At 42.2% G+C, this 24,322-nt stretch overlaps 1 pseudogene; it reads left to right on the top strand.

Moving 5' to 3' along the window:
* The first annotated feature begins 3,733 nt into the window (after window positions 1-3,733).
* On the top strand, window positions 3,734-23,934 carry LOC100617114 (zinc finger protein 345-like; annotated as a pseudogene).
* Window positions 23,935-24,322: the final 388 nt, after the last annotated feature.

The following is a 24,322-nucleotide window of genomic DNA, read 5'->3' as shown; positions in this document are numbered from 1 at the left end:
TGAACAGCTTTCAGGGGGCTTTGCAGGGGGAGGAGACTTCGGGGCGGTTCTCAGAGCCGCCTTTGGGTGTGACCCGCTTCTCCAGTCCCCCCCGCGTTCCTGCTCCCCGCCCTAGAGCGGCCCCCCAGCCTGGGAGCTCTGGGCCGCGGCGGTCTGTAGGGCCGTGTCCGGGAGACAATCAGGCGCTGCCGCCCTTCTATGGGGCTGGACAGAGGGAGAAGAGTGTCGCGTCGGGCTGTGACGGAGGTCTGGGATGGCCCTCAAAGGCCCTTTTCTCCAAACGAAGCCGTTTGTCTCTGCCGGCGTCTTAGCAAGTCTCGTGGCTGTTATTAGAGCCTCTTTGGGGGTTCAGGGGCCCCCCAATTCCACTGCACGCTCAGGGAACACGTTCCAGCTCATGAACGTTCTCAGGAAACCATCAGCAAGTTGGAGACAGAATGGAAGAGGAGGTGGGACGGCCTTGTCTGCAGGGACTGCTGTTAGCATCCCAACCAAGGCTGGGGTCCAGGGGAGACATCTAAGAGAAAAGGGGGTCAGGGTGGGTCTCCTTTCCCCTCCCATGGAGCCACCAAGGCCCCAGACCCCATCCTGCTCTGCTCCAGTCCCTGGAGGATGGGGGGCCGTCCATGCCCTGAGGCTCCCCCAGCCTAGGAAGTTGTGCCCCCGAAGGGCCTCCCTGCCCCCCACTGCCAGAAGACAAATTCTGGGGGCCAGGATGGGCTCTGACAAGGCACAGAGGGACAGGGATGCTGCTGTCAGGGTCCTGCCCCACTGGCGACTCCAGGGTTCCCAACAAGTGGCGAACAGTCAAAATAAATAAAATAAAATAAATAACAAACGGAAGACAGCCTAATCATAACGGCCGTGAGATTGCTTTGCATCTGACAGCTGCTCCGATTTCCTGATGTCTGATCTTTATTTTTATACTCATTCTCTTGGCACGCAGATACACAACATCAAAGAGAGATCATTGCAAAAGTGAATCATCAACTTTTAACAAATCACTTGATTAACATTCTATATTCTTGCATTGTGATTACAGACAGAATACAGGTTGCCCACAAGATAAATGCTTTCTGTCACAGGTGGCTTAATTTTCTCATTACCCTGTGAGGAGTTTTGAGCTTACAAACAATCAAGGAAGATTACGTATTGCTTTTAATAACATGGAATCATTAATCAGCAGTTCTTAGAAGACAATTCAACAATCATGTCATGGAGGCCGAGGGGTCTGGGAACACAATTCAAATTTAGACGGGTGGCTTCTAGGGAGTTACTGATTTGTGCAATCGAGTCACTGAGGCCGACTGAAGCTTGATGTACTTGTCGCTTGGGTCTCTGTGACTGATTTCTGAGCTGGTTTCAGGAGAATGTTTTGGGCTGGGCCTGTAGCTGCGGTTTTGCTGGGAATTATGTACCTGAGTAAAAGTTAACCCATGATAGTCTTCTTGGGATTGGGTTTGAGGCTCTGATCTTTTGGTAATATTTTGGAGAATTAAGGTACAGGTGCTTTGCTATTGCATTATTTCTTTTAAGACTAGGGGGAATAATCAACATGTCAATCCATAGATAAGGGGCATTGATGAAAGAGGTCATGCAAGGGGGATAGAGTGGGCAGTCACGTCTCACCAAGGACCACTTTGTGGTCTCCCCAGCTACCACGTGTGACTCTGTCAAGGTGTCATGGACTGATGGCCCCCAGCACAGGGAGGCCAGCATAGAGGCAGGCCCAGGCGGAGATGTTTCTGGCTGGAGGAGAGGTAAGTTGGGGGGCCCAGCCTGCAGGGGGGGACTAGAACCCCGACTGGGGGGGAGCAGCAGGGCAGGGAATGCCTGGAAGCACCAGGAGGGATGTGGGGGAAAAGCTCTGGGAAGAAGCTGAGTCCAGGGCAGCCAGATGGCCCCAAGGATAGAGCCTGGCCTGGAGAGCAGAGGTTCTGGGTGCAAATGTGTCCTGGGACACTTGAGAGCCCTTCTGGGTCTTCTGGAGCCCAGACTCAGCCCTGACTGTGACACAGAAAGGGAGGCTTAAACAAGAAGGGGAACATGGCAGGGGAGAGCTGGGAGAAGGCAGGGCTTGTGCTGGGGAGGAACAGGGAGGTGGAGGGGAGGCCAGGAAGCCCCTGCTGGGGGAGGTCAGGAGCCAGGCTTCTGGGGGCTGAACCTGGGGATGCCTGCAGGAAAGAGCTCCTCCTGGGCTCCTGGAGGTAGGTAGGCCTCAGAGGACCCATTAGAGGGTGCTGGGCCCCCCTTGTGGCCTCCCCTGAGGGCAGGCCCAGTCACCTGCCTGGAGGCCTCCTCCTCTGGGCCTCCTTTTATGGCTGCCTCCCAGTTCAGCCTGGATAGGTCCAAAGCCTGGAAAAAGAGTCTAGAGTCCAGGGAAGGCCCCAGGTGACCCCCAACACCCCCATCCCAGGGGAGGGCAGGTCATGCCAAGTCCAGGCCTGCGTATTATTCTCCCTTCCTTAACCCCAGAGACAGCAGAGAGGAATTCAGAGCAGCAGTCTGGGGCCCTGAGTCCAGCAAAGGAAGAATTATCCAGGGAGAGAAACCCGTCCAGGGCCTTTAGCCCCTCAGTGCCTGCTAGAGTTCAGGGCCTGGGGTCAGGGAGGCCTGATATCTACCCCTGTGGGACCCTGGACAAGCCACTTTATCCTGCTTGCCTCAGCTTCCTCCCCTGTCCAATGGGCTACAGGAGGAGAGGGCAAAGCCACCCAGCCTCTGTCCAGAAAGCCCTAAAGGGGGGATGGGGTGGAGAAGAGGCAGCCAGACCTGAACAGCCTGACCCAACAGCTCTGCAGACAGACACACAGACACCCCCAAACTGTCCTCTGTTCATCAGGGCTCAGAGTCTGGGCTCAGTGGATGCCGCTACCTTGTGTGGCCTCCCAAAGGGCAGGAGGGGGTTCCTGGGCCTCCCCCAGGCTTTTGAAGGGTCTCTGGACCTTGTGGGCTGGGGGAGGTGCTGAAGGAGACCCTCCTCAGCTGCTCCAGAGGCCCAGGAACCCAGAGGAAGCAGCTGTTTCCCCAAGATCCTCCCTGGACCAGCTTCCCCACAGCCCAGGGCTCAGCCTCTTATTCTCTGGCTTCCACAGTGGGGTAAACTGAGGCAAAGGCTGGGGAGGGCCTTGGTCAGGCTTCCCCTGCTGGGCAGTGCCACGTTTGAGCCCAGATCTTGGGGGTTCCAGGCCCAGGAGGGCAGCCCCAGAGTCACTGGATTCCTCCACCTGGGGAGAGGGTTGGCCCCTCCTTTGGGGAGCCCCTGGGGTTGCCCCAAAGCTGAAGGAACAGCAGAATATTCAGAGTTCCCTGGAGGAGGGGAACCTGGGAGGGGGGGCCTGAGCCTGGGCGTGGATTGTTAGCTGCTGCCTTCTGCCTCAGTTTCCTTCTCTGTCAGAAGGGGGATCCAAGAGTCACCTTCCCAGACCCTGGGGGTGCAGAGATCCATTGACTGATCAGTCAATGAATAGACACTTATTAGGCACCTGCTGTGTGCCAGGCTGTAGCATGAGGAAGCTTCCAGTCTAATGAAGAAGCGGGGCTGGGCGGGAAGGGGAAATGGGGGTGGGGGGAGAAGGCTGCAGCCCCTAGGTTGGGGAACAATTCCTGTATGACTCCTCCCCCACCGAGCGTCTACATGGAGTGGCCTAGACAGGACTCCATTTCCCAGAATGCCTATGTGGTGACATCATACACATCTTGGTCGTCCCGCCCCTGGCGGACTCCATTTCCCAGAAAGCCGGTTCCCTGACTTCTGTCTAGTCTGGGCTCCTCCCAGCGTGGCGGCGTCCGGGCATGCTGGGAACCTACGCGGCTGGTCTCAGCTCCTGGAAGGTTTGCTGCTGTGCTTCTAGGATCTTTGCTAGGTGAGATGACAAGGGAAGCGAGTCAGTGGTGCTGGCGGTGGGGAGGGGGGCCAGGGCTCCCCGGGGCTCCCCGCTCTGACCGCTGAGACTTTCTGCTCCCTTACTCTCGGGGAAGGGGAAGACCCGTGTGCACCCTTTCCGGGTTAGTGAGCCTGGGAGTGTGGCCGAAAGCATGTGCGCATGTGCAACAAGCCGGGACTATCAGAGGTGTTGTGCGGAGCTGTAAAAGGGTCTGCTGGGGGAAGGGAGAGTCTCTGTGTGTGTCCTTGTGTGTCCCACTGGGGGATCTTAGCCTCCCCCTGTGGCATTCCCAAGGCATTCTGGGAATCTCATGTAGTTAGTCTCAGCTCTTGGAAGGCTCACGGTTGTCGATTTTGGACCCCTTTTTTGCTTGAGAGGCTGAGGAGAGAGAGTGAGTGCGCAGGCGCGGCCCGTCCTTGGCTACTGAGACCTTTTGCTCCCTACTCCTGGGCAGCTGAAAGACCCCGTGGTCCAGTTTCTCTTTGCTCAGCTCGGGGAGGGAGGGAGGCAGGCAGGCGGGGAGGCGCATGTGCAAGCAGAGAGGAGGGGCAGGAGCCGGGCGTCCCAGGGTAAATGCTTGTGGCAGGAAGGGCTGCCTCGGTGCCTGTCTCCTTGCCTGATGATCAGTAATTTAAAGGACCACAGAAAAGGGACTAACATGGAAGTGCCTTGCTCAGACCGGGACTGCCCTGTCTATTCCAGCAGCCATGGCGGGGCATTGACCTTCCTGCACTCAGAGAATCCCCAACCCCGGAGCCAGGAGGCCACTGAGAAGGGGTGCAGCCACCGGATGGGAAGAGTGGCTGGTCCCTGCCCTTCCTCAAGGAGGACATTCAGGTTAGAATACACCAATGGCAGAAGCAGGCCACATGAGTCTGGTCAGGAGGCAGTGAGGGCGGGGAGTTCCTGTGCCCACATGCCATGGAAGGAGCCTGATCTTGGGCATACAAGTAATGCCAACAGGCTCTCCCCGTCCCCAGCTTAATGCCCATCTCCCCCTCCACCCCCCACCCCCCAGTAGTCTCCCTCAACCCACCCTTTGCACCCAGTGCAGTTTCTGAATGGAATGAAGCCAAAGATGGGGGCAGAGAGGATGGGGAAGCTTCTGCCTGTCCAGTCCAAGGTCCGGAGTCTGAGGCTCCCTGTACTCCTCTGTTGGGAAGAGTCTCCCCTGAGGCCAGGCTCCTCTGAGCCCTCCCCCTCTCTCATTCCCCTCAGGTGTCCAAAGAGGAAGTCTCCTCACCTTGGGGCTTCCACTCCCTGAAGGACCACAGTCTAGCCCAAGCAGAGAGCCCAAAGCCAGAGGGAATGGCCCTCGGGACCCAGAGGCGCCCTTCCCAGGTAAGTGCAATCCATCCCCAGGCTGGGATCCAGGAGAACTCAGACCTGTGTCTCAAGGGGTGCCATCACTGCTTGTCCCTAGTGTGAGCTCAAGGATCCACCCTGGTGGCCCCCACATCCAATGTGTTCCAGGGATTTTCCAGCCTTGGTAGCCAAGGTTCCAGCCAGACAGTTCCAGACGTTCATTCCAGAGTTCATTCATTCAGTCAGTCAGTCATTCATCTACCCTGGAGTGTGACATCTCTAGTTAGGGGACTCCCTATAACAGAAGCTTTTCAGTGCTTTCTCTGACTTTAGGGAGTCATTACAGGAACTGGGTAGGGTAGACAGAAAGGACAGTGACAACATTCAGAACACAAGGTTCCCAGAGAATAAGGAACCTGCCCAGGCTCACAATTTGGAGGTATCAGTTAACAGTGTAGGATAATAAATATAAGAGAAATGCACCTGGTGATCAGCTTTAAGTAAATGAATTGAACCCTGCAAGCTCTCTTCCAGGGCACAGACAGTGCGGAGAATGTTAGGCTCCCTATCAATGGGCAGCAGCTGCTGTGATAACCAGCAGCCACTTAGGCTGAGTTGAGCCAGGATGCTGTTGCTGTTGGTGGCCCTGAGTAGACCACACCATGGAGGTTCAGGGCTCAACAACCCTCCTGCTTTTGCCCTTATATGGGAGTGACTCACATCCGTCTGGGAGGGCATGTGTACAGAGCAAAGATTTCCCCTGAAAATGTCCAGCGTTATTAGAGAAGCATCCTTTACCATTGGCAGGAAGGTAAAAGAGAAAATGAGTTAAATCTTTTTTTCCAGGGAAGTATTTATTTGGGGTGTTGAGATTGCAGTTTGGGCTTTTTTTTTTTTCTAGTTTTAGAATCAAGGCAGAAGAGCAGTAAGGGCCAGGCAATAGGGTGTGAAGTGACTTGCCTAGGGTTATACAGCTTAGAAATTTTTGAGGCCAGATTTGGACCCAGGAACTCCCATCTCTAGATCTGACTCTCAAACCACTGAGCTATCTAGTTGCCCCCTAGGTTTTTTTTAAAGTATATCCTTAAGCCTACAAAGCAAAAAGAATATTACTTTTCAGACTTGGAAAAAAATCTCAGTTCTTAATTAGGAAATTTCAGAAGGTTCAGATTGTAGAATTCACTCAAGTGAGATATGTCAGAAAGACAAAAGCAGAAGAAAATTCCAAAAGAATCAAATGAATGAGCTTGAAAATGTTTTTCAAAAAATCAGAAAAAGGAAAACCAGAACATTTCATCACACAAATTCCTTTTTTTTCCTTCTTTTTTTTTAAAACCCTTACCTTCTGTCTACTGTGTATTGGCTCCAAGGCAGAAGAGTGGTAAGGGCTAGGCAATGGGGGTCAAGTAAGTTGCCCAGGGTCACACAGCTGGGAAGTGTCTGAGGCCAGATTTGAACCTAGGACCTCCTGTCTCTAGGGCTATAAATTCCTTTTTTCTTAGAGAATGTAAAGAATTAAAATTTGGGGGAAACTGAGGCAAGTGGAAATTAGTTTCTCTGTAAGGAGTATTATGTTTTTATGAGGTTTATTAAAGGTTAAGGATTAAAGAAAATACAGGATAAGAAAGCATTTGCCTAGGCCCAGAGAGGCCTAGACAACCTCACCTACATTATGAAAGGACCTGTCTACTTGCAAGTGGGAACAGGAAAAAAAGAGACCCCGCCTTAGGTGCAGATCCTTTAAATAATAATTTGCTCTCCGCCCAGGTGAGAATTCAGTGAGATTACAAAGCATTCTGGGGAGGTGGAGCAAGGACTTCTGGGGATTGAAGTCCTGGATTCAAGTCTCCATTTTTATAAGAAATAATGATAAAATAGGAGACCATCTTAGGTCGGTTTGGCCTAAGGTCTTAAGTGGTCTATGATGGTCTTAAATCTTCTATTTATCCTCTCAGCTTGTAAACCCAAGAAATGAGGGTAAAGAGGGAGTAATCCAGAAAGCAAAGATCATCAAATAGCAGTTGACAACATTAACTAACATCAGGCTTCTTTGCAATGTTGTCATCCATCCTCAGTGTCAAGAAACTCCATCTCAGATCTCAGATGTCCCAGGTAGTTCTTTGAGGTTTAAAAACCATCTTTTCTCAGACAGTCAGGGATAGGTCTCCTCTTTAGTAGATTTACTTCTTTAGTCCCTGTTGCCTATAAAGATTCTTTAGATGTTCCTGCTAAAATCTTTTTACAAAGTAGATCTCAGGACAGATCAGTACAGATTTTCAAATATTATTAAACTATTAGGAACTTAGAGCACACTTAATATTCAGAAAGTTTTGATCTTTCCATATCCATTTAGAATCATATCCATTGTAAATAAGAGGATTATCTAACCTGTTGTTTTCTGAATAGTTTTCATTTCGGTTTTCTTTGGAGGATGAAATGCAATTGGGGTTCTAACCCTATAGATAAAAACATAAGTAATAATTCTTTTTGGCTCACAGATTTCTCTACCCCCCAGGATCAGTGATTCCAGGAAAAAAGTACCTCACAAGAGACAATACTCCAATTAAAACAGAATTATGGGTGGGGTGAAGAAGTACTTCAGTAATTCCCCATTGTATGTAGACAACAGTGTTTATCTTTTGAATTGTCTGCAGTAGAACATATTTCCTTGTTGACCACATTCAGATCAAGAAGATATAGCACAATTATTCCACACTAATTATATTTAGAAAGAATGAGATATTCCAGAGACTCCATTTTATATATGATTTCTCTATAATCTTCTATTTGAATAGCATTGTAATAAATGAAGTTATTGAAGAGGTACAGGAGATAGGGAAGGGCTGGTAACAGGGAATGGAGGAATTGAAGGGATAGAGGGAATATGGTAGCTAGTGAGGTAAAAGGAATAAGGTACACAGAGAGACGGTTTTATATTTTCCTCTCATTCAACCCACAAGAGAGGTATCCCTGGATAAGGTTAGGTTAAGGATGACAGGACCAGTGTTTTGAGTGACTTCTGGGAAATGGAGTTTTACTCCTTAAGACTTGACTGGTAGTTGAACCCCAGAAGTCCCCCTTGTCTGGTAGGCAGACTGTCACTGTTGGCTTTTGCTTTTTAGCCTAGGCTAATGGCTAGCTTAGCCACCAGTCTCTCTTTCTTCTCCCTTCAATATGAATCTGACTGATCCTCAATTTTTCAAGTAGTTTAATGATTACAGTAAATCAAGAAAGGGGAGATAGGTATGTGGGAATAGGAGACCCTTGCTGCTGCTTCTGCTGAGCCAAGATGGCTCAGCATCAGCTTATCTATCCTCTTCATAGCTAGTCACTATCTCTGTCTTACTAAACAAAAGGCAAGTGTCCTCCTTGGGAAGGTCAAGGGATGGAAAGAATCTTCAGGGTGACTACCCTGAAGTTAAGGCATCAACCCCTTTAAACAGCTTATTTTTGTCTTGTTCTTCCTCTAATGGGTGCTCTCACACATATGGGAACTTTTTCCAAGGTAAGGGAATGGAGGCAAGGTATTTCACAGGTTGGGATATAGAACTCTTGGCCTTTGCTCCACACTCAACCCAGTTCAGAGGGCAAAGACCCTTTCTGTTAACAGTTTCTCCCACAATCCTCTTCTCACTCCAGCTATCACTCCCCCTCCCATGACATTCCAACTGTTGTCTGCTCCACCTAAGTGGACAGAAATGCAAAAGCTCGATTCACAGTTTTTCTTTCCACAGCATTAACAGTTTAATGACCAGTTCACTTGGTTGTTTGGGATATGGATGGAACACATTAGACTGAAATAGTTACATTTTAAAATTTGAATTATGCTCCTATTTTCCACTTTACATTCAGACTTAGGAGTAATTAGGTGAGAAACATTCCCTCTCAACAGGAAATGACAAAGTGGGGATACTACATCAAAAAGGAATTCTGCTGCCAGATGTGCTGAGAATCACCCCCTTGAGTTCTGCCAAAGATATTCACCTATAACTGTTTCAGATCATATTCCTTCTAAGTAACTTGTGGCTTTGTTCTGGAATGGTAGATTTCCAACTTCATGATGAAGGACTCATCAGACAACTATAACTGAAGTCAAGACTCAAAATAATGTTAGTGGCTGTCCCAAAAGCTCTTCCCTCAAATGGCAAATCTTCTAATCAGGTGTTTAGAGCAGAAAGTTTTCCAGGATGGATTCACATCCAGAAAATATTTCATCCTACAAATGTTATTTGAGTTCCTTTTAGGTAGAACTCATCCTGGCACAAGGATTTGATATAATTGCTCTGAAAACTCCTTGTAATAAAGTCAGGGAAATGAGAGATAGGGGAATAGAGTTTTCTTCCTTCAAAGCAGGGACAAAAAAGGAGGAGGAGGTGTTGTTAAGTCAAAAGGGGAGGAGGATGGCTTTGTCTTTTCTCCCTTCTGCCCTCTCTGACTAAGCCTCCTCACTATGGCTGCCTTTCAACTAAACTGCCAGGTTCTCTTAAGGTGATAAGCCTCTTTCTTTTGGGGAGGGAGAGGTCACTTCTCTCTCCCCTCAGCTTGGGCTGCCTTCCAACAAAGCTGGAGTCAATTCTAGGTCCTAACAACAGAATTTATTACAGGAGAGAGAAGAAAGGGACAAGGCTGAATGGAGGGTAAACTGAGGTTTAAGAGGGAAAGAGAGAAAGGGGTCCCTATCTAGATAACTCCCCCCCCCCCAAAAAAAAAAAAGATAGGTAACTCAAGGTCTGACTGTTTGAGACCCTGAGGGGTTCAGAGTGGAGAACCCTGGCTTCTTGACTGGCACAGCAGGTGTCCCCAAGTTCAGGGTAAGGGAGATTGGGGACTGCCTTCTTCAAGTCCTTGTCCATGTGGTCTTTAGGAGGATTTGGGATCAGGAATTCAGGGAGAGAAAGATTACTGGATTTGGGATTCAGTCAGAGACCAAACCCTCTCCTCAGGAAGTCTCAGCTAAGGGAGAGCAGTTTTAATTGTTTCTCCCAGTTTTTTTCTCTCTCCAAAGTTCCAAACCTTTTCTGCCCAACCCCTGTAGAATTCTTACAGCTCTGCCAAGCTTTTATTCCAAAAGTCTCTGGGTTTCTCTCTTACACCTTGTTATTCTTTGATTGAAAAAATGTAATGTGTACACTTAATACAGTCTGTGAAATTCCTTGAGAACTTCTTTAAAATGCTTGATTGTAAGACCATGTCTGCACCTGCTTGCAAACATTCTGAGGCTTGGCTATTTTATAAATTTAAGCCTTTCCAGATATTATAAAAGGTTTTATGATTTAAGATTGAATTTTCATCTGTGGAATTTTGATTTTATATCCTCAACAGTTTCTTAAGATCATATTTTTTATGAAGTTCACTAATAATTACTTTCATAATCAAAAACCATCCCTAAGTATGATTCTGTAGTTAAATTTTAGGTTTCTGATTATCTTTCTTAGGTCAGTGCTAGGTTCAAATTTCTGTTTTGATGTAAATCTAGGAATAAATTTTTCTCTTCATTATCTTTCAAAGTATTATAAAGTCACTTTATTGCACATTTTCTATATAGTTGACCATACTTACATCATGCTCCTATTTACTCATGTTTTATTTTAAACATAATCCTGATAATGGTAGCAGTAGAGAAAAATACATGTGAATTTTATCTAAAGATTGAAATGATAGTTTCTTCATCTGGTATAATTTATGTGAAACCAGTTAGATTAAGTCTCTATCTTTGAAGGTTAAAGAAATAAATAGAAAAAGTTAGGTGAAAGGTAAAGTCTTTGAAATTTCTTGCTATATAAAGATTTTAATTTTTTGATATAGTGTGTTAATACCTACTGTAATAGATAATATTGAGAGGGTATATTTGATGGGTAGTTGATAACTAATCAATCAGGCAGTTATCTTGTTTCTTTTGTCTACCCCTCCTCCCTCTATACCTCACTTCCTCCTGTTTCCTCTCTCTCTCCCAACCTGTTCAGCTTCCCTCCCCTTTGTCTTCTGCTTACTAAATCACTCAGGGTGAGTTTGTGCTGTCTCAAATGAAAATACTTTCTATCTTCTTTTATCTTAAGTAAGGGTTTATTTGGGGAAGACAGGAAAAGATGGAGGATGGAGGTAAGAGGGTTGGGGTTTTCCCTAATTCTATAATTAACTTTAGATTGGAGGATATTGAGAGAAATGGTTTATAGGCCTAGTATCTCAGTTATTATCACCAACATAGCAAGTCAGAAAGATATATGGACTATTGTCCTTCTTCTGCCTTCAAGGTCACCAGGCCACCTCTAACTTGATTATCCCAAGTCCCAAAGATACACCCAGCTTCTTCCTTCCCTGATTCAAAGGCAACCACACCATCAGCCAAGCCTAGAAAATCAGCCAGCATTTGGTTTTGCTCCAAACTGCCTTTCCCGGTAACATTCCAAATCAGAATCTTCATTTGATTGACAGTCACCTCTCAGCCATTGCTTCTGTCCTTTTGCATTCCTTATAATTTCTCTCTTCCACACTGCCTAAAGAAGTCTCTTGTTTTGGTATTGTGAGGGATGCTTTTATTATTGATAATTTAATTGAATAAAATGGTAAATGAATTGAAAGACAGAAATCCTTAGACTTAATAACTACAAAGAATCATAATGTTAACCTCAGCCTTTAAAAGGATTTAAATTGTTAAACATATGATTGGTCTCAATTCTGGTAAATTAAAATTAAGACTTGACTTATGTTTTTAACTTTTTAAAATAGTTTTCTAAATGGAATCATCCCTTAGTAAAATAGCCAGTCTTCTGATAAAATAATAGATGTGTTAGGGTCATCAATTTAGACAATGGTCCAATCCTGTTATCATCAACACAGGGAGTGAAAAGTTATTTTAAGGTCAACAAGCAATTAATTTTAACTATTAATCCAGATAAGAGACAATCTTGAATTTACTAACTGCTGAATTGAATGCATTAATTCAACAATCTGTAATCTCAGAAATGTATAACCATCTTTATAGACAGAAGAGGCAATTAAGCACCAAGATTTTTCATAGTCAAGGAAAGGTATTTACAAGTTCATTTATTCATTTAGAATATTGACTTTAAAAAAGGAGAAAGTTTAAATTTGTAAATATGAGGTATAACATCTGTTAATTAGTTTGGAATACCATTAAAATATATACTTTTAGAATAAGAATGTGGTTTCATTCGTTGAATATAAAAATTAGTGTAACTGATACAAACGGCATATATCTCGGATTTTATGTAACCAAAAGAACTTATCATAGTTTACCAATTTGTACTTTTGGCTAAAATAATGTCTGATATACAATGGATAAAGCAATATGCTGAGATATGTTTAAATGGTATAGCCTTTTTTTAAACCTTAAATCTTTTGGGTTGTTGATTAGCAGTTAAAGTGATACTTTGAGTGGTGTACAGATTCAAGGAATGTTGGCTCTGAGTAGGAAAGAAATGAGATAGGTGCATTTTTATTTAGTAAGGGATTTTAATCAAAGTTTCAAGGGGGGACTAAAAGAGTTTGTAAGTTTGTAGAACTGAGAGGAGGGAAGAAAGTTTTAAGAAAGTTATATAGACCATTTCTGTTAATCGATTAAACAGAATAGTTGAATGTAAAAGATATGGATTTTTTACTGCTAGTAAGATCAAACAATGGTTCTTGTGTTCTTGTATTTCAAAGCATTAATCTTCATATCAAATTAGGTAGGTCAAATTATATCCAATTAATCCATAAATTAAAATAATTTCTACAAAAAACTACTATTTTCCAAATCTGTGAGCATTACATGACATTACTGAAACTTGCACAATAACAGCAATACACAACAGCATCTGTATTCCTATAAAATCTGATAGACAATCTGCAAATATAGAATTCTGATTTCATATTTAGAATCTAGAAATTTTTTAAAGTTTACCACAATTAGGCATTTAGATGTTACTTCAAAACAACATATGCACATTCTAATTTGAAATAAACACCTCTTAGAAATTGAGAAATTAAGCATGTCTGTCAAGTCATCTGGTTAGTTTCAATTTAATTTCATGTGTATCCCTTGTTTCTAGTCTTCTTTAATGTGAGCAACAGATATCTATTATTATTATTATTATTATTATTATTACTATTACTATTATTAAGTTTTGGCTAATCAGAACAAAAAGAGACAAATGAATAAGAGAGATAAACTAAACCATGCTGGTACCAAACAGAAAAAATAAAGTAAATCAGGATATTCCCTTTATTTCCTCTCATTTGCTAACCTATCACTACCCCTGCTATTACTTTCTCCTGTCATTACTGTTTCCCAAGTTCCTCTTAAAGAGATAGAGAAAAGAGGTAACAGCTTTTAACAAAAGCAGATTCTTTTGGACAAAATCTCTGAACTTTATTATCTGGTGCTATTATATCTCTTTTTGGGGGGGGGGCTATTTAGAGGACTATTTCTTTACCTTAGACTTAAAAACTGACGATGGTGGTCCCTATCCTCAGAGTATGGAAAGGAATGGGGGAGAGGGGAAAAGGATGAGGGAGAATTTCTCAGGGTGGCCAGCCTTGTAGGTGGCCACCCAGGTGGGATATCAAACCCTGGAGTGGTTCAGATGCCTATCAGGAATCTAGGCTGAAGAAGGCTTATTCTGGTGGCAGTGGCATTCCACATAAAAGAGGGCTGTTCTTGGGGTGGAGATGCAGGGCAGGTCTTGAGGTCCTGGCCTTGGGTGCCACTGGAGGATACTTGTGATCTCAGGACTTCAGAGGTAGGGCAGGTGAGACAGTGGGGACTACACGGAACCACCCAAAGAAGACTAGTTCCAAAGAAAAAGCTGTCTGCTGTGCTTGGAATTGAAATTTCTCTGCATTGTTCCATTTGAGCCCAGATTTCTCTGCTTTTCTTTGGGCCTGAAATCTTTCTGCCTTCTGGTTCTAAGTACATCTGAATGAAGACCTTTTGCTGCTGCTGCTAGTGGTAGTGCCTGTCTTTTCCACTGGGCTTTTCATCTTTTCTGTCTGAACTCTCGGAATGTTCTTCAGATAGATCAGGAGCAATTCTCCCTCCCGGACCTGGCTCCAAGAGCTGCTCTCTGCCCAGGCTACTTTTGTGGGAGAGTGAGTTTTATTGTGGGAGAGGGAATGCTCGTTCTGACCCAAAGAATGGTAACTCAGATACGTTCTTCCTAAGACATGAAGGTGTCTGTTGAAGGATGTTATATATAGTGTAGCCTTTGGGGATGGATAAAAGTCATTGCAGGGGTGGTGGGGTGGTGGAGTGGTGGAATGGAATGAGCCCTGTTTCTGAATTTTATTGAGGATCTAGGGAATTGTATTTTTGCATGCTTGGAAACTCAGCATTTCTTCAGTCTGTTGCTTCCCTGGATGTTCCAGGAGCATTCTAGGCTTAGAGAGAAAGAGAGAGAGAGAGAGAGAGAGCAAGAGCGCTAGTATAATTTTTTTCTAATTCAATAAAAAAGTTTTTTGGTAGTTTGATAGGTATGGCATTGAATAAGTAAATTAATTTAGGTAGGATTGTTATTTTTATTATATTAACTCATATTACCCATTTTCTTTCTTTGAGATTTTGGAGAGTGTCAACTGACTACATAAAATGACCAGTCAGTTCATTGTTTCAAATAAAAAAATTCTGCCTCTCAAGAATTCTAGTAATTACAGTCAGTGTCTTTCTGTTAAATAAATCAATCAACAATATATTTTTAAAAGAGAAAACACCTCTTCTCATCATACTTACTCTTCTTCCTATGTAACTAAATATAAAATGACTATATTCCAGCAACAAAATTATCATAAAGCAAAGACAGAATGTCTTGGCTATGGCACATCATACCCAGTGGTTCCCCACATTCTCAATTTAATACAACACTGAGCTTCTTCACTTAGCTAGAATCAGTCTGATCCCATATAAGTCTATGGACTCCTTTACGCTTTCATCTAGATGAGAGTATTTCAGCTTTTTAGGAACTTAAGTAGAGAATTCCTTTTTCTCCTCATTGATCACTGGTAATATTTTCCCCCCCTAGAATACACAATATATGCTACCTTCTCAGAAACTCTTTAAAAAAATGTTCTTACCAGATCAATTCTGACACTTGTGATGAGGAGGAATTTCAGATCACCTTCTATATTTCTCTTCCACAGAACTTCCATTTCACTAAGGAAGCACTTCCCATGATTTCACAGGGAAAAGCATTTCAGAGTAAGACTTTTCTCCAGGTTTTACTCTTCACCACATGATTCTCACTTGAGACACAAAATGCTTTTGTCAATATTGCATTGGGTTATGAATGAATGGTCTCTAGTGCTGGCTCTGACACCCTACAAGACTAGGAGTTTGGGTAAATCCTTTGTGTGCTTCAGTTACCTCCAGTCTGTAGATGAGGGTTGTACTAAATGAATTCTGAAGGTTCATTTCAAAATCTTGTGATTTTTGCTGTTTTAGGGGTCAATAACATTCAAGGATGTGGCTGTGGACTTTACCCAGGAAGAGTGGTGCCTATTGGGTCATTCTCAGAAGGAGCTGTACCTGGAAGTCATGCTGGAGAATGTGCAGAATCTACTCTCTGTGGGTAAGGACCATTTCCTGTGTTAACTCTGAATCTACTGTTAAGGGAATGTCTTTATTCCAAGCCAGATGTACAGGATTTTGTAGCAAAAGAAAAGTCTAACCATAGAAAATATCTGAGGAGGCAAAGAAGAGGAAGGCACATGGTGAGCTGGGATTGCCTCCACATGCAAACATCAAATAATAGGAATTATTTTTAGGTGTTGGAAGAGTTCAAAAAGGTGTTCAAAAATGAAATGAGTGAAGTGGAAGAAAAATGGGGGAAACAAATGAAAGTATAGCAAAAGAAAATAAGAACTGAAAAATCAAAATTGATCAAGTGGCAAAAGAATGAAATGCAATAAAGAAAAGAGTTTTTTAAAAATTGGTGCTTACTAACTGGAATAAAAGGGTAAAAAAATCCAATTTAGAAGAGTTCCAGGGAAAGTAAAATGGACCAAATGGAAAAGGAGGTCATGGAAGAAAATCCTTTGTTTTTTGTGTTTTTTTTTTTACATTTTTGGAATATTTTATTTAATTAGTTAATTTAAAATATTTTCCCATAGGTATAAGATTCATGTTCTTTCATTCTGTTCCCATAGCTAACATGTAATTTCACTGGGTTTTACATGTATCATTGATCAAGACCTATTTCCATATTATTGATATTTGCACTAATGTCATCATTTAGAGTCAACATCCTAAATCATATCCCCATCAACCCATGTGATCAAGCAGTTGTTTTTTTTCTAGGTTTCTATTCCCACTGTTCATCCTCTGAATGTGGATAGCATTCTTTCTCATAAGTCCCTTAGAATTGTCCTGGATCATTGCATTGCTACTAGTAGAGAAGTCCATTATATTTGATTGTGCCACAGTGTATCAGTCTCTGTGTATAATGCTCTCCTGGTTCTCCTTTCACTCTGCATCAATTCCTGGAGGTACTTCCAGTTACATGGAATTCCTCCAGTTCATTATTCCTTTGAGCACAGTAGTATTCTGTCAGCAACATATACCACAATTTATTCAGCCATTTCCCAATCAGAGGGCGTCCCCTCAGAAAATTCTTCTTTTAAAATTAGAATTGTGCATATAGAAGCTAATGACTTCATGAGATATCCAGAAACAATAAAAGAAAATCAAAACAATTTTAAAATAGAAGAAAATGTCTGACTGAAGAAATAACTGACATGGAAAAATAAATCCAGGAAAGACAATCTAAAATTTATTAGACCCCCCCCCCCCAAAAAAAAAACCTAGAATGTCATATTACATGAGATTATCAAAGAAAACTGCCTTGATATTCTGGAATTGTAGGTTAAACGAGAAATGTAAAGAATTCACAGTTCGCATCCAGTACTAAATCTACAAATGACAACTTCCAGGAATATTACAGCCCAATTTAAGAACTTCCATGCTAAGGAGAAAGTACTGCAGTAAACCAGTAAGGAACAATTCAGATATCATGAAGCCCCAGTGTTGTAACCAGTACTGGTTCTGGAAACTTCCATATTAAAGGATCAAAATGCTTGGAATATGATATTGTAAAAGGGAGGGACACTGGGTTAATAACTATGAATTTCCCACCCATCAAGATGGATTGTATTCTTTCAGGGAGAAAAATCATTAATAAAAAAGGGGAGGTCCAAGCATTTTACTAATGAAAAGAACAAACCCAAACTGAAAAGTTGATGTTTCAATCCAAAATTGAAGAGAAACAAAAATGTAAGTAGGAAAGAGAAAATGTATACGACTCAAGTAGGTCATAATTGTTTATATGCCTAGCTTAAAGATGACATTTGTAACTCTTGCAATACTTATCGTTTTAGTTAGTTAGAAGAATTATACTTAGACTAGGGTGTGGTTGTAAAGCATTTAGGAAGATATGTGAAAAAATATTAAGGAGTGAAAAAGAGGATAGCACTGAGAGGAAAAAAGAATCTGGGATAAATTATATCAAAGAGGCATGGGAAGAAAAACTATTCCAGTGGAGAGAATGATAAAGGTGGTGACAGTAATCATTATAAGTCATTCTCATTTGGAATAATAGCCAGACTCATTGGGGTATAGAATCTTATCTTACTTTTTAGAGGAATACAAGGAAAGTAAGACAAGTGGTTGGTGGGGAGGGCAATAATAAAAGGGAGGAGGTATTGGGGTAGTGATTAAAAGGCCCTATAGAGAAGTAGGAGGAGAATAAGGATTGTGGGCAGGGAGGGGACTAATATAAGAGAAAGGAAGTTGGCGGGGGAGGGGGTGCTTAAAAGGGAAATATGTAGACAGATAGTGAAAGGAGAAAGTGTTGGATTAAAAGGAAAACAAGATGAAGGGGAATACTGAAATGGCAATCATAACTGGGATTGTAAATGAGATGAACTCAGCCATAAAATGGAAGCAAATAGCAGAGTGGATTAAAAACCAGAATCTTATGATGTTTTGTTTACAAGAAACATTTGACACACACAAGTAGACATTTAGAGAGTAAATGTAAGGGGACTGTTATTTCCATAACAGGTCATTCAGCCTAGTCTAGCAAGTTTATCCTTATTCCTCCTTCATTCTTCCTTCAAATCCCAGGCTAGATGATGGGAATGGAATGAAAGGGAATAAATATTTCAAAATATCTGTTCTATATCCTCTACTATGTTAAGGAATTCATAATTATCATTAATTTCACAATACCTCTGTGAATTTGCTGTTATTGCCCTCAATTCACAGTTAAGGCAACTGAGGCAAACAGAGTTTAAATAACTTGCTCAAGGGCATCCACTTACCATCTCACTGAGGTTGGATTAAATTTGCTTTTCTGACTCTCTTACCCCTTTAGTACCAGGTACCTTTAATTTCCATGTAGGTTTTGGAATGTGCCTATCCTTCTATTACAAGAGGTAAAGATGGAGTTTCTGATTGTAAATGATTTACATGATATACACCCTCCTGCAAATATCCCAAGAGTGAATAAAACAGAAGCCATTCTGTAGGCTTATTTTCATTACCTCTTTCCTTTAAGATAGGGGTTCCCAAACTTTTTACACGGGGGGGGGGGGGGGGAGGGGGGGGAGGGGGGCAGTTCACTGTCCCTCAGACCGTTGGAGGGCCGGACTAGAAAAAAACTGAACAAATCTGTTTACTGCTGTCTGGGATAGCAGAGACTGCAGAACTGGCTGTGATGGGTCTGTCACACCTTGCACAGGCTCATCACTGCCACCACTATACTGGGCAGCAGTATACACAGTGCAGAATCCCTTTCCCCAGATCGCCCCTCACCATGTTGATATCTACTATCGTGTAGCCACATAATCCTTTGCTTGGTGCCTTGTTCTCATTCAGTTACTCTCAGAAAAAGGCACCACAAAAATGATTGTCATTGGAAGTACTACTGTATGTGAGCGATGCCATGCTTTGCAGTGCCACCACATACAGTGCTCCTCTCACTTGCAGGAGTGCAATCTCCTGATTATAACAATGAAGATACTTATGTCTTCCTTTATTGTGAAGATAAAATTGTAATCTGGTTTTAACAATGAAGGTACTTAGCTCTTCCTTTATAATGAAGCTAGAATTTATAGTTTAAATTTTATAGTAAGGTACAATCTTTTTAGATTTTAATTCACAAAAAGGTGATAACTTAGTATTTGAAGTATATCTAACCATTTTAACCACAAAAAGGTTTTAACTACTAAAAGTATGATCTAACCAAAAATGTTATAATCTAACCAAAAAAAGGTGTGAACTAAAGAGTGGGCCATCCCGGAGAAAAGCATCTGCTGTCATTGGTAGATATAAAAGACTAGAGGAGGTGACTCAAGAGAAAGAGATCTTTAAAAAGAGGACAAAAAGGCCAGAAGGGGATATTCGGAGATTCGGACAAATGAAAGAGGTGCCCCTTTCAGAAGTGCATTGGGCACCGAAGAAAAACAACTGCTTGAATACATGGGTCGAAGGGATATGGTTGGGGATGTAGACTCTAAATGAACATCCTAGTGTAAACATCAACAACATGGAAATAGGTTCTGATCAAGGACACAAGTAATACCCAATGAAATTGTGCATCGGCTGTGAGAAGGATGGGTGGAGGGGAGGGAGGGAAATAATGTGATTATTGTAACCAAGGAATAATATTCTAAATTGACTAAATGAACTAATTCAAATGGGAAAAAAAAACCTTTAAAAAAAAAGAAGTGTGTTGGGGGCCAGATAAAAGTCCTTGGGGGGGCCACAGTTTGGGGACCCCTGCTTTAAGTGGACTACATTTTTTAATTTTTCTCTCTTGATCCCTTCTTTTTTATGCCCAGGTCTTCCAGTTCCTAGAAAATATTGTACCTCCTGTTTTCAGCAAGGGAATGCACCATGGTTGCTAGAGCAAAAAGGCCCCAGGACCTCCTGCCCAGGTGAGTGAGGTGAAAGCAGGTGTATAAGTGCTGTTATCCCAAAAGAGTTTTATTTGTTGTAGTGAAGGGAATGCTAGACCTGGGGACTGGTAGATAAATGGCAAATCATGCTTGTTGGCTATAATTCCAAATCGTTTGATGGCATGATCCACAGTAATCCAGGAAGAGCAAACAGATGGGAAAAATCCAGGAATACAGATAGTTTTATCCCAGAGGCAGTCCCAAGGGCCAGTAAAGAAGTCCCCTCTAGAGCAACTGTCACTCTCCTCTTCCTTTCCCTCCTCCAGTTGCCTTCTCTGTCAATCAATCTTCTCTCCAACATTTCATAGCCTTTCTGTGCAATATTTTCCCTACAGTAGAGAGAAGGAAATCTATTTTCCATTTTGAAAATTACTGCATAAGAGTTAAGGGTGAAGTTGTTTTTCTGCTTAGCATACAAAATTTACCAAGAATGACCATGTGATAGTGCATCAAAAATGATGAGAACAGAATATATGGAAGGTTGTCTGAGATTCATAAAATTATAACAATAACGGATGAATGACTCTTTATAGAAAGATAAAAAGGACAGTAGAAAAAGACTGTCCAATATGAAGGACTAAGCAAGCCCAGGCACAGGGTTTGAGTTGTAGTCTAGCTACAAGAAAGTTGTTCAGATCATTCCTCCATTCTTTACTCAGGACATGAGTTGTCAAGTATGATGAAAATTTTGGATCTGCCTGTGTCCCAGGTCCGTTTTGAGGTTTTATTGTTTTTATGTAGGTGAAAGTATTTTTAAGATCATCCATCTTGTAGATATGACAGAATTGTGTATCCACAGACTGGTTCTGGTTAAGTTTAAAAACTCCTTTTTGCCTGGGAAAATAGAATAGAAAATCAGTTTAATTTCTGCCATCAGAGGAAATAATGTATATTCCTCTATATGTGTGTCCTCCTTTCTTCTGTGTTTATATCATTTGTTTTCTTCAGAGGCAGAGGCTAATTTTGAAGTGAAGGAGACGTCTACAAAGCTGAGGCTTTTTGTGAAAAGATTTGGCCCTCAAAGGTGCAAGAATGAGGGTAACTTCATTTTGAGAGGAATTTGTGACTCAGATATCAAGGTAAATAAAAATCTAAAGAGTGACTCTGAAGTTGATGAAGCTGCAAAGAAATTCAGCCAGTATTCAGTCCTAAATCAGTGTATGAAATTGACCTCAGAAAATGACTTTTGTCAGGATAGTGAATACAGCAAATGCTTTCCTGAAGAAATAGGACTTGTTCAGTCGAATGAGAAACCACCTGAAATGCCCATGTATCAAGGTAATGTTGGAGGAATGGCCTTTGGCCGGAGTTCAGACCTCAGACATCCAAAAAGTAAACATGTCAAGATGGTTTCTGTTAGTGGTAAAGGTATAAATCAACCTTTAAGTCAGAACTCTGAGCTTGCTGCACGTCAGAGAATCCATGATGGAAAGAAATCTTATGAATGTAAACAATGTGGAAAGACTTTCAAACGGAGGGACTATCTTGCTGGACATCAGAGAATCCACACTGGAGAGAAACCTTATGAATGTAAACAATGTGGGAAGGCTTTTACAGACAAGAGAAATCTTGCTGCACATCAGAGACTCTATACTGGAGAGAAACCTTATGAATGTAAACAATGTGGAAAGGCTTTTTTACGCAGCAGCACTCTTACTTCACATCAACTAATCCACACTGGAGAGAAACCTTATGAATGTAAACAGTGTGGAAAGGCTTTCACACAGAGGAGCAATCTTGCTAAACATCAGCTAATCCACACTGGAGAGAAACCTTATGAATGTAAACATTGTGGAAAGGACTTCACACAAAGGGGCCATCTTACTTCACATCAGAGAATTCACACTGGAGAGAAACCATATGACTGTAAAGAGTGTGGAAAGGCTTTTGCACTTAGTACAACTCTCGCCACACATCAGCTAATGCACACTGGAGAGAAACCTTATGAATGCAAACAGTGTGGAAAGACTTTCACACAGAGATGCCATCTTGCTGTACATCAGAGAATCCACACTGGAGAGAAACCTTATGAATGTAGCCACTGTGGAAAGGCTTTTACGGGTAGTAGCCATCTCGCTGCACACCAGAGAATCCACACTGGAGAGAAACCCTATGAATGTAAACAATGTGGGAAGGCTTTTACAGACAAGAGAAATCTTGCTGCCCATCAAAGAGCCCACACTGGAGAGAAACCTTATGAATGTAGCCACTGTGGAAAGGCTTTTACAGGCAGTAGCTATCTTGCTGCACATCAGAGAATCCACACTGAAGAGAAACCTTATGAATGTAGCCACTGTGGAAAGACTTTTACAGACAAGAGAAATCTTGCTGCACATCAGAGAATCCACACCGGAGAGAAACCTTATGAATGTAAACGATGTGGGAAGGCTTTTACAGACAAGAGAAATCTTGCTGCACATCAGAGAATCCACACTGGAGAGAAACATGAATGTAAACAATGTGGAAAGGCTTTTTTGAGTAGTAGCTATCTTGCTGCACATCAGAGAATCCACACCGGAGAGAAACCTTATGAATGTAAACAATGTGGGAAGGCATTTACAGACAAGAGAAATCTTGCTGCACATCAGAGAATCCACACTGGAGAGAAACCTTATGAATGTAAACAATGTGGGAAGGCTTTTACAGACAAGAGAAATCTTGCTACACATCAGAGAATCCACACTGGAGAGAAACCTTATGAATGTAAACAATGTGGAAAGGCTTTCACGCAGAAGAGCCATCTTGTTTTACATCAGAGAACCCACACTGGAGAGAAACCTTATGAATGTAAAGAGTGTTGAAGGCTTTTACATGCAGTACAACTCTTGTTAAACATGAGCTAATGCACATTAGAGAGAAGCCATGAATGTAAACATTGTGGAAATACTGACACATTGGTGACATTTTGCCATACATCAGAGCATCCACACTGGAGAGAAACTTTATGTATGTAAACACTGTGGAATGGCTTTTATAGCGAAGAGATCTCTTGCTTGACATCAGAAAATCCACACTGGAGGGAAAACTTATTATATGGGATAAAATCATGCAGTATTCTACATCAGACATTTTTTAGCATCAGTAATGTCAGATTGGAAACTTTCTCTAAAAATTAGTGAAACTTGGGTTCTCTTCTGAAGGGAGCTACTCATTTCTCCTTATGAAGAGTATGGAAGTCCTCTTCAGCAGCTTTTTAATATACACATAAATATGTCTTTTATTCATTCTTTTTCTTCCCTTTTTAATTTATGGATTAAGAGTTTAGATTGTGTAAGAATTAAAGTATGGGGTAAAAGTTGGGTGGCTCAGTGGATTGAGAGCCAGGCCTAGAGATGGGAGGTCCTAGGTTCAAAACTGTCCTCAGACACTTCCAAATGTATGATCCTGGACAAGTCGCTTAACCCCCATTTCCTAGTCCTTACCACTCTTCTGCCCTGAAGCCAATACACAGTATTGACTCTTAAGGTAAGGGTTTAAATAAAAAGGAATTCAAATATGATCAACCCCCTTCAATTCAGTTCATTATATCCCAGAGTTCATTCAGGATATTTTGATGCAGTGTGTGACTTCTTCAGGCATCTTTATAGCATCTTCTCTGAACGGATCCACTTTCTTCATTTTGGGATGTTTTCAGGTTTCTTTTCTTGAAATTTCTCCCAATATTTTAAATCTTGGGTTTTATGATAATTACACAAACCCCCCTGAGGAGGGTATTGACAAACAACACAATCACTCTGGGATATATAATTGAGTTATGAGGCATATGAAACAATTGTCAAAAGAAAAAACAAAACCACCCCTCAAAAGTCCCAAATAAAAGAGGTAAAAATTAAATTCTGTATAAAAATAAGTTCAGAAATATTAAAAAATAAAAATCTTACATGTATAAAATTCTGAGTAGGAACAAATCTGTAACAGGCCCTTGAATCACAGCAAGGCCCAGTTAAGCAAGCCTGTAGGACAATAGCATCAGTAGAGCACTTTCCCCATTTGTAGCAAGGACTACAGAAAATTGTCAAACTATTAGAGAGAAAGGACTATGTTTCAGCAGCAAATGGGAAAAATCATTCTGTGGTCTGATTTCACCATCACTGTTGGGAGACAGGGCAAACCAGAATGATAGCCAACCTGAGTTATTTGACTCAGAATATTTCACATGGAGTGTGGTACAAGGGAGTCCT

The sequence above is a fragment of the Monodelphis domestica genome, chromosome 3 (genome assembly GCF_027887165.1).
Source record: "Monodelphis domestica isolate mMonDom1 chromosome 3, mMonDom1.pri, whole genome shotgun sequence".
Lineage (NCBI taxonomy): Eukaryota > Metazoa > Chordata > Mammalia > Didelphimorphia > Didelphidae > Monodelphis > Monodelphis domestica.
The sequence above is the reverse complement of the archived record's forward strand: the minus strand, read 5'-3'. Positions and strand labels throughout refer to the sequence as shown.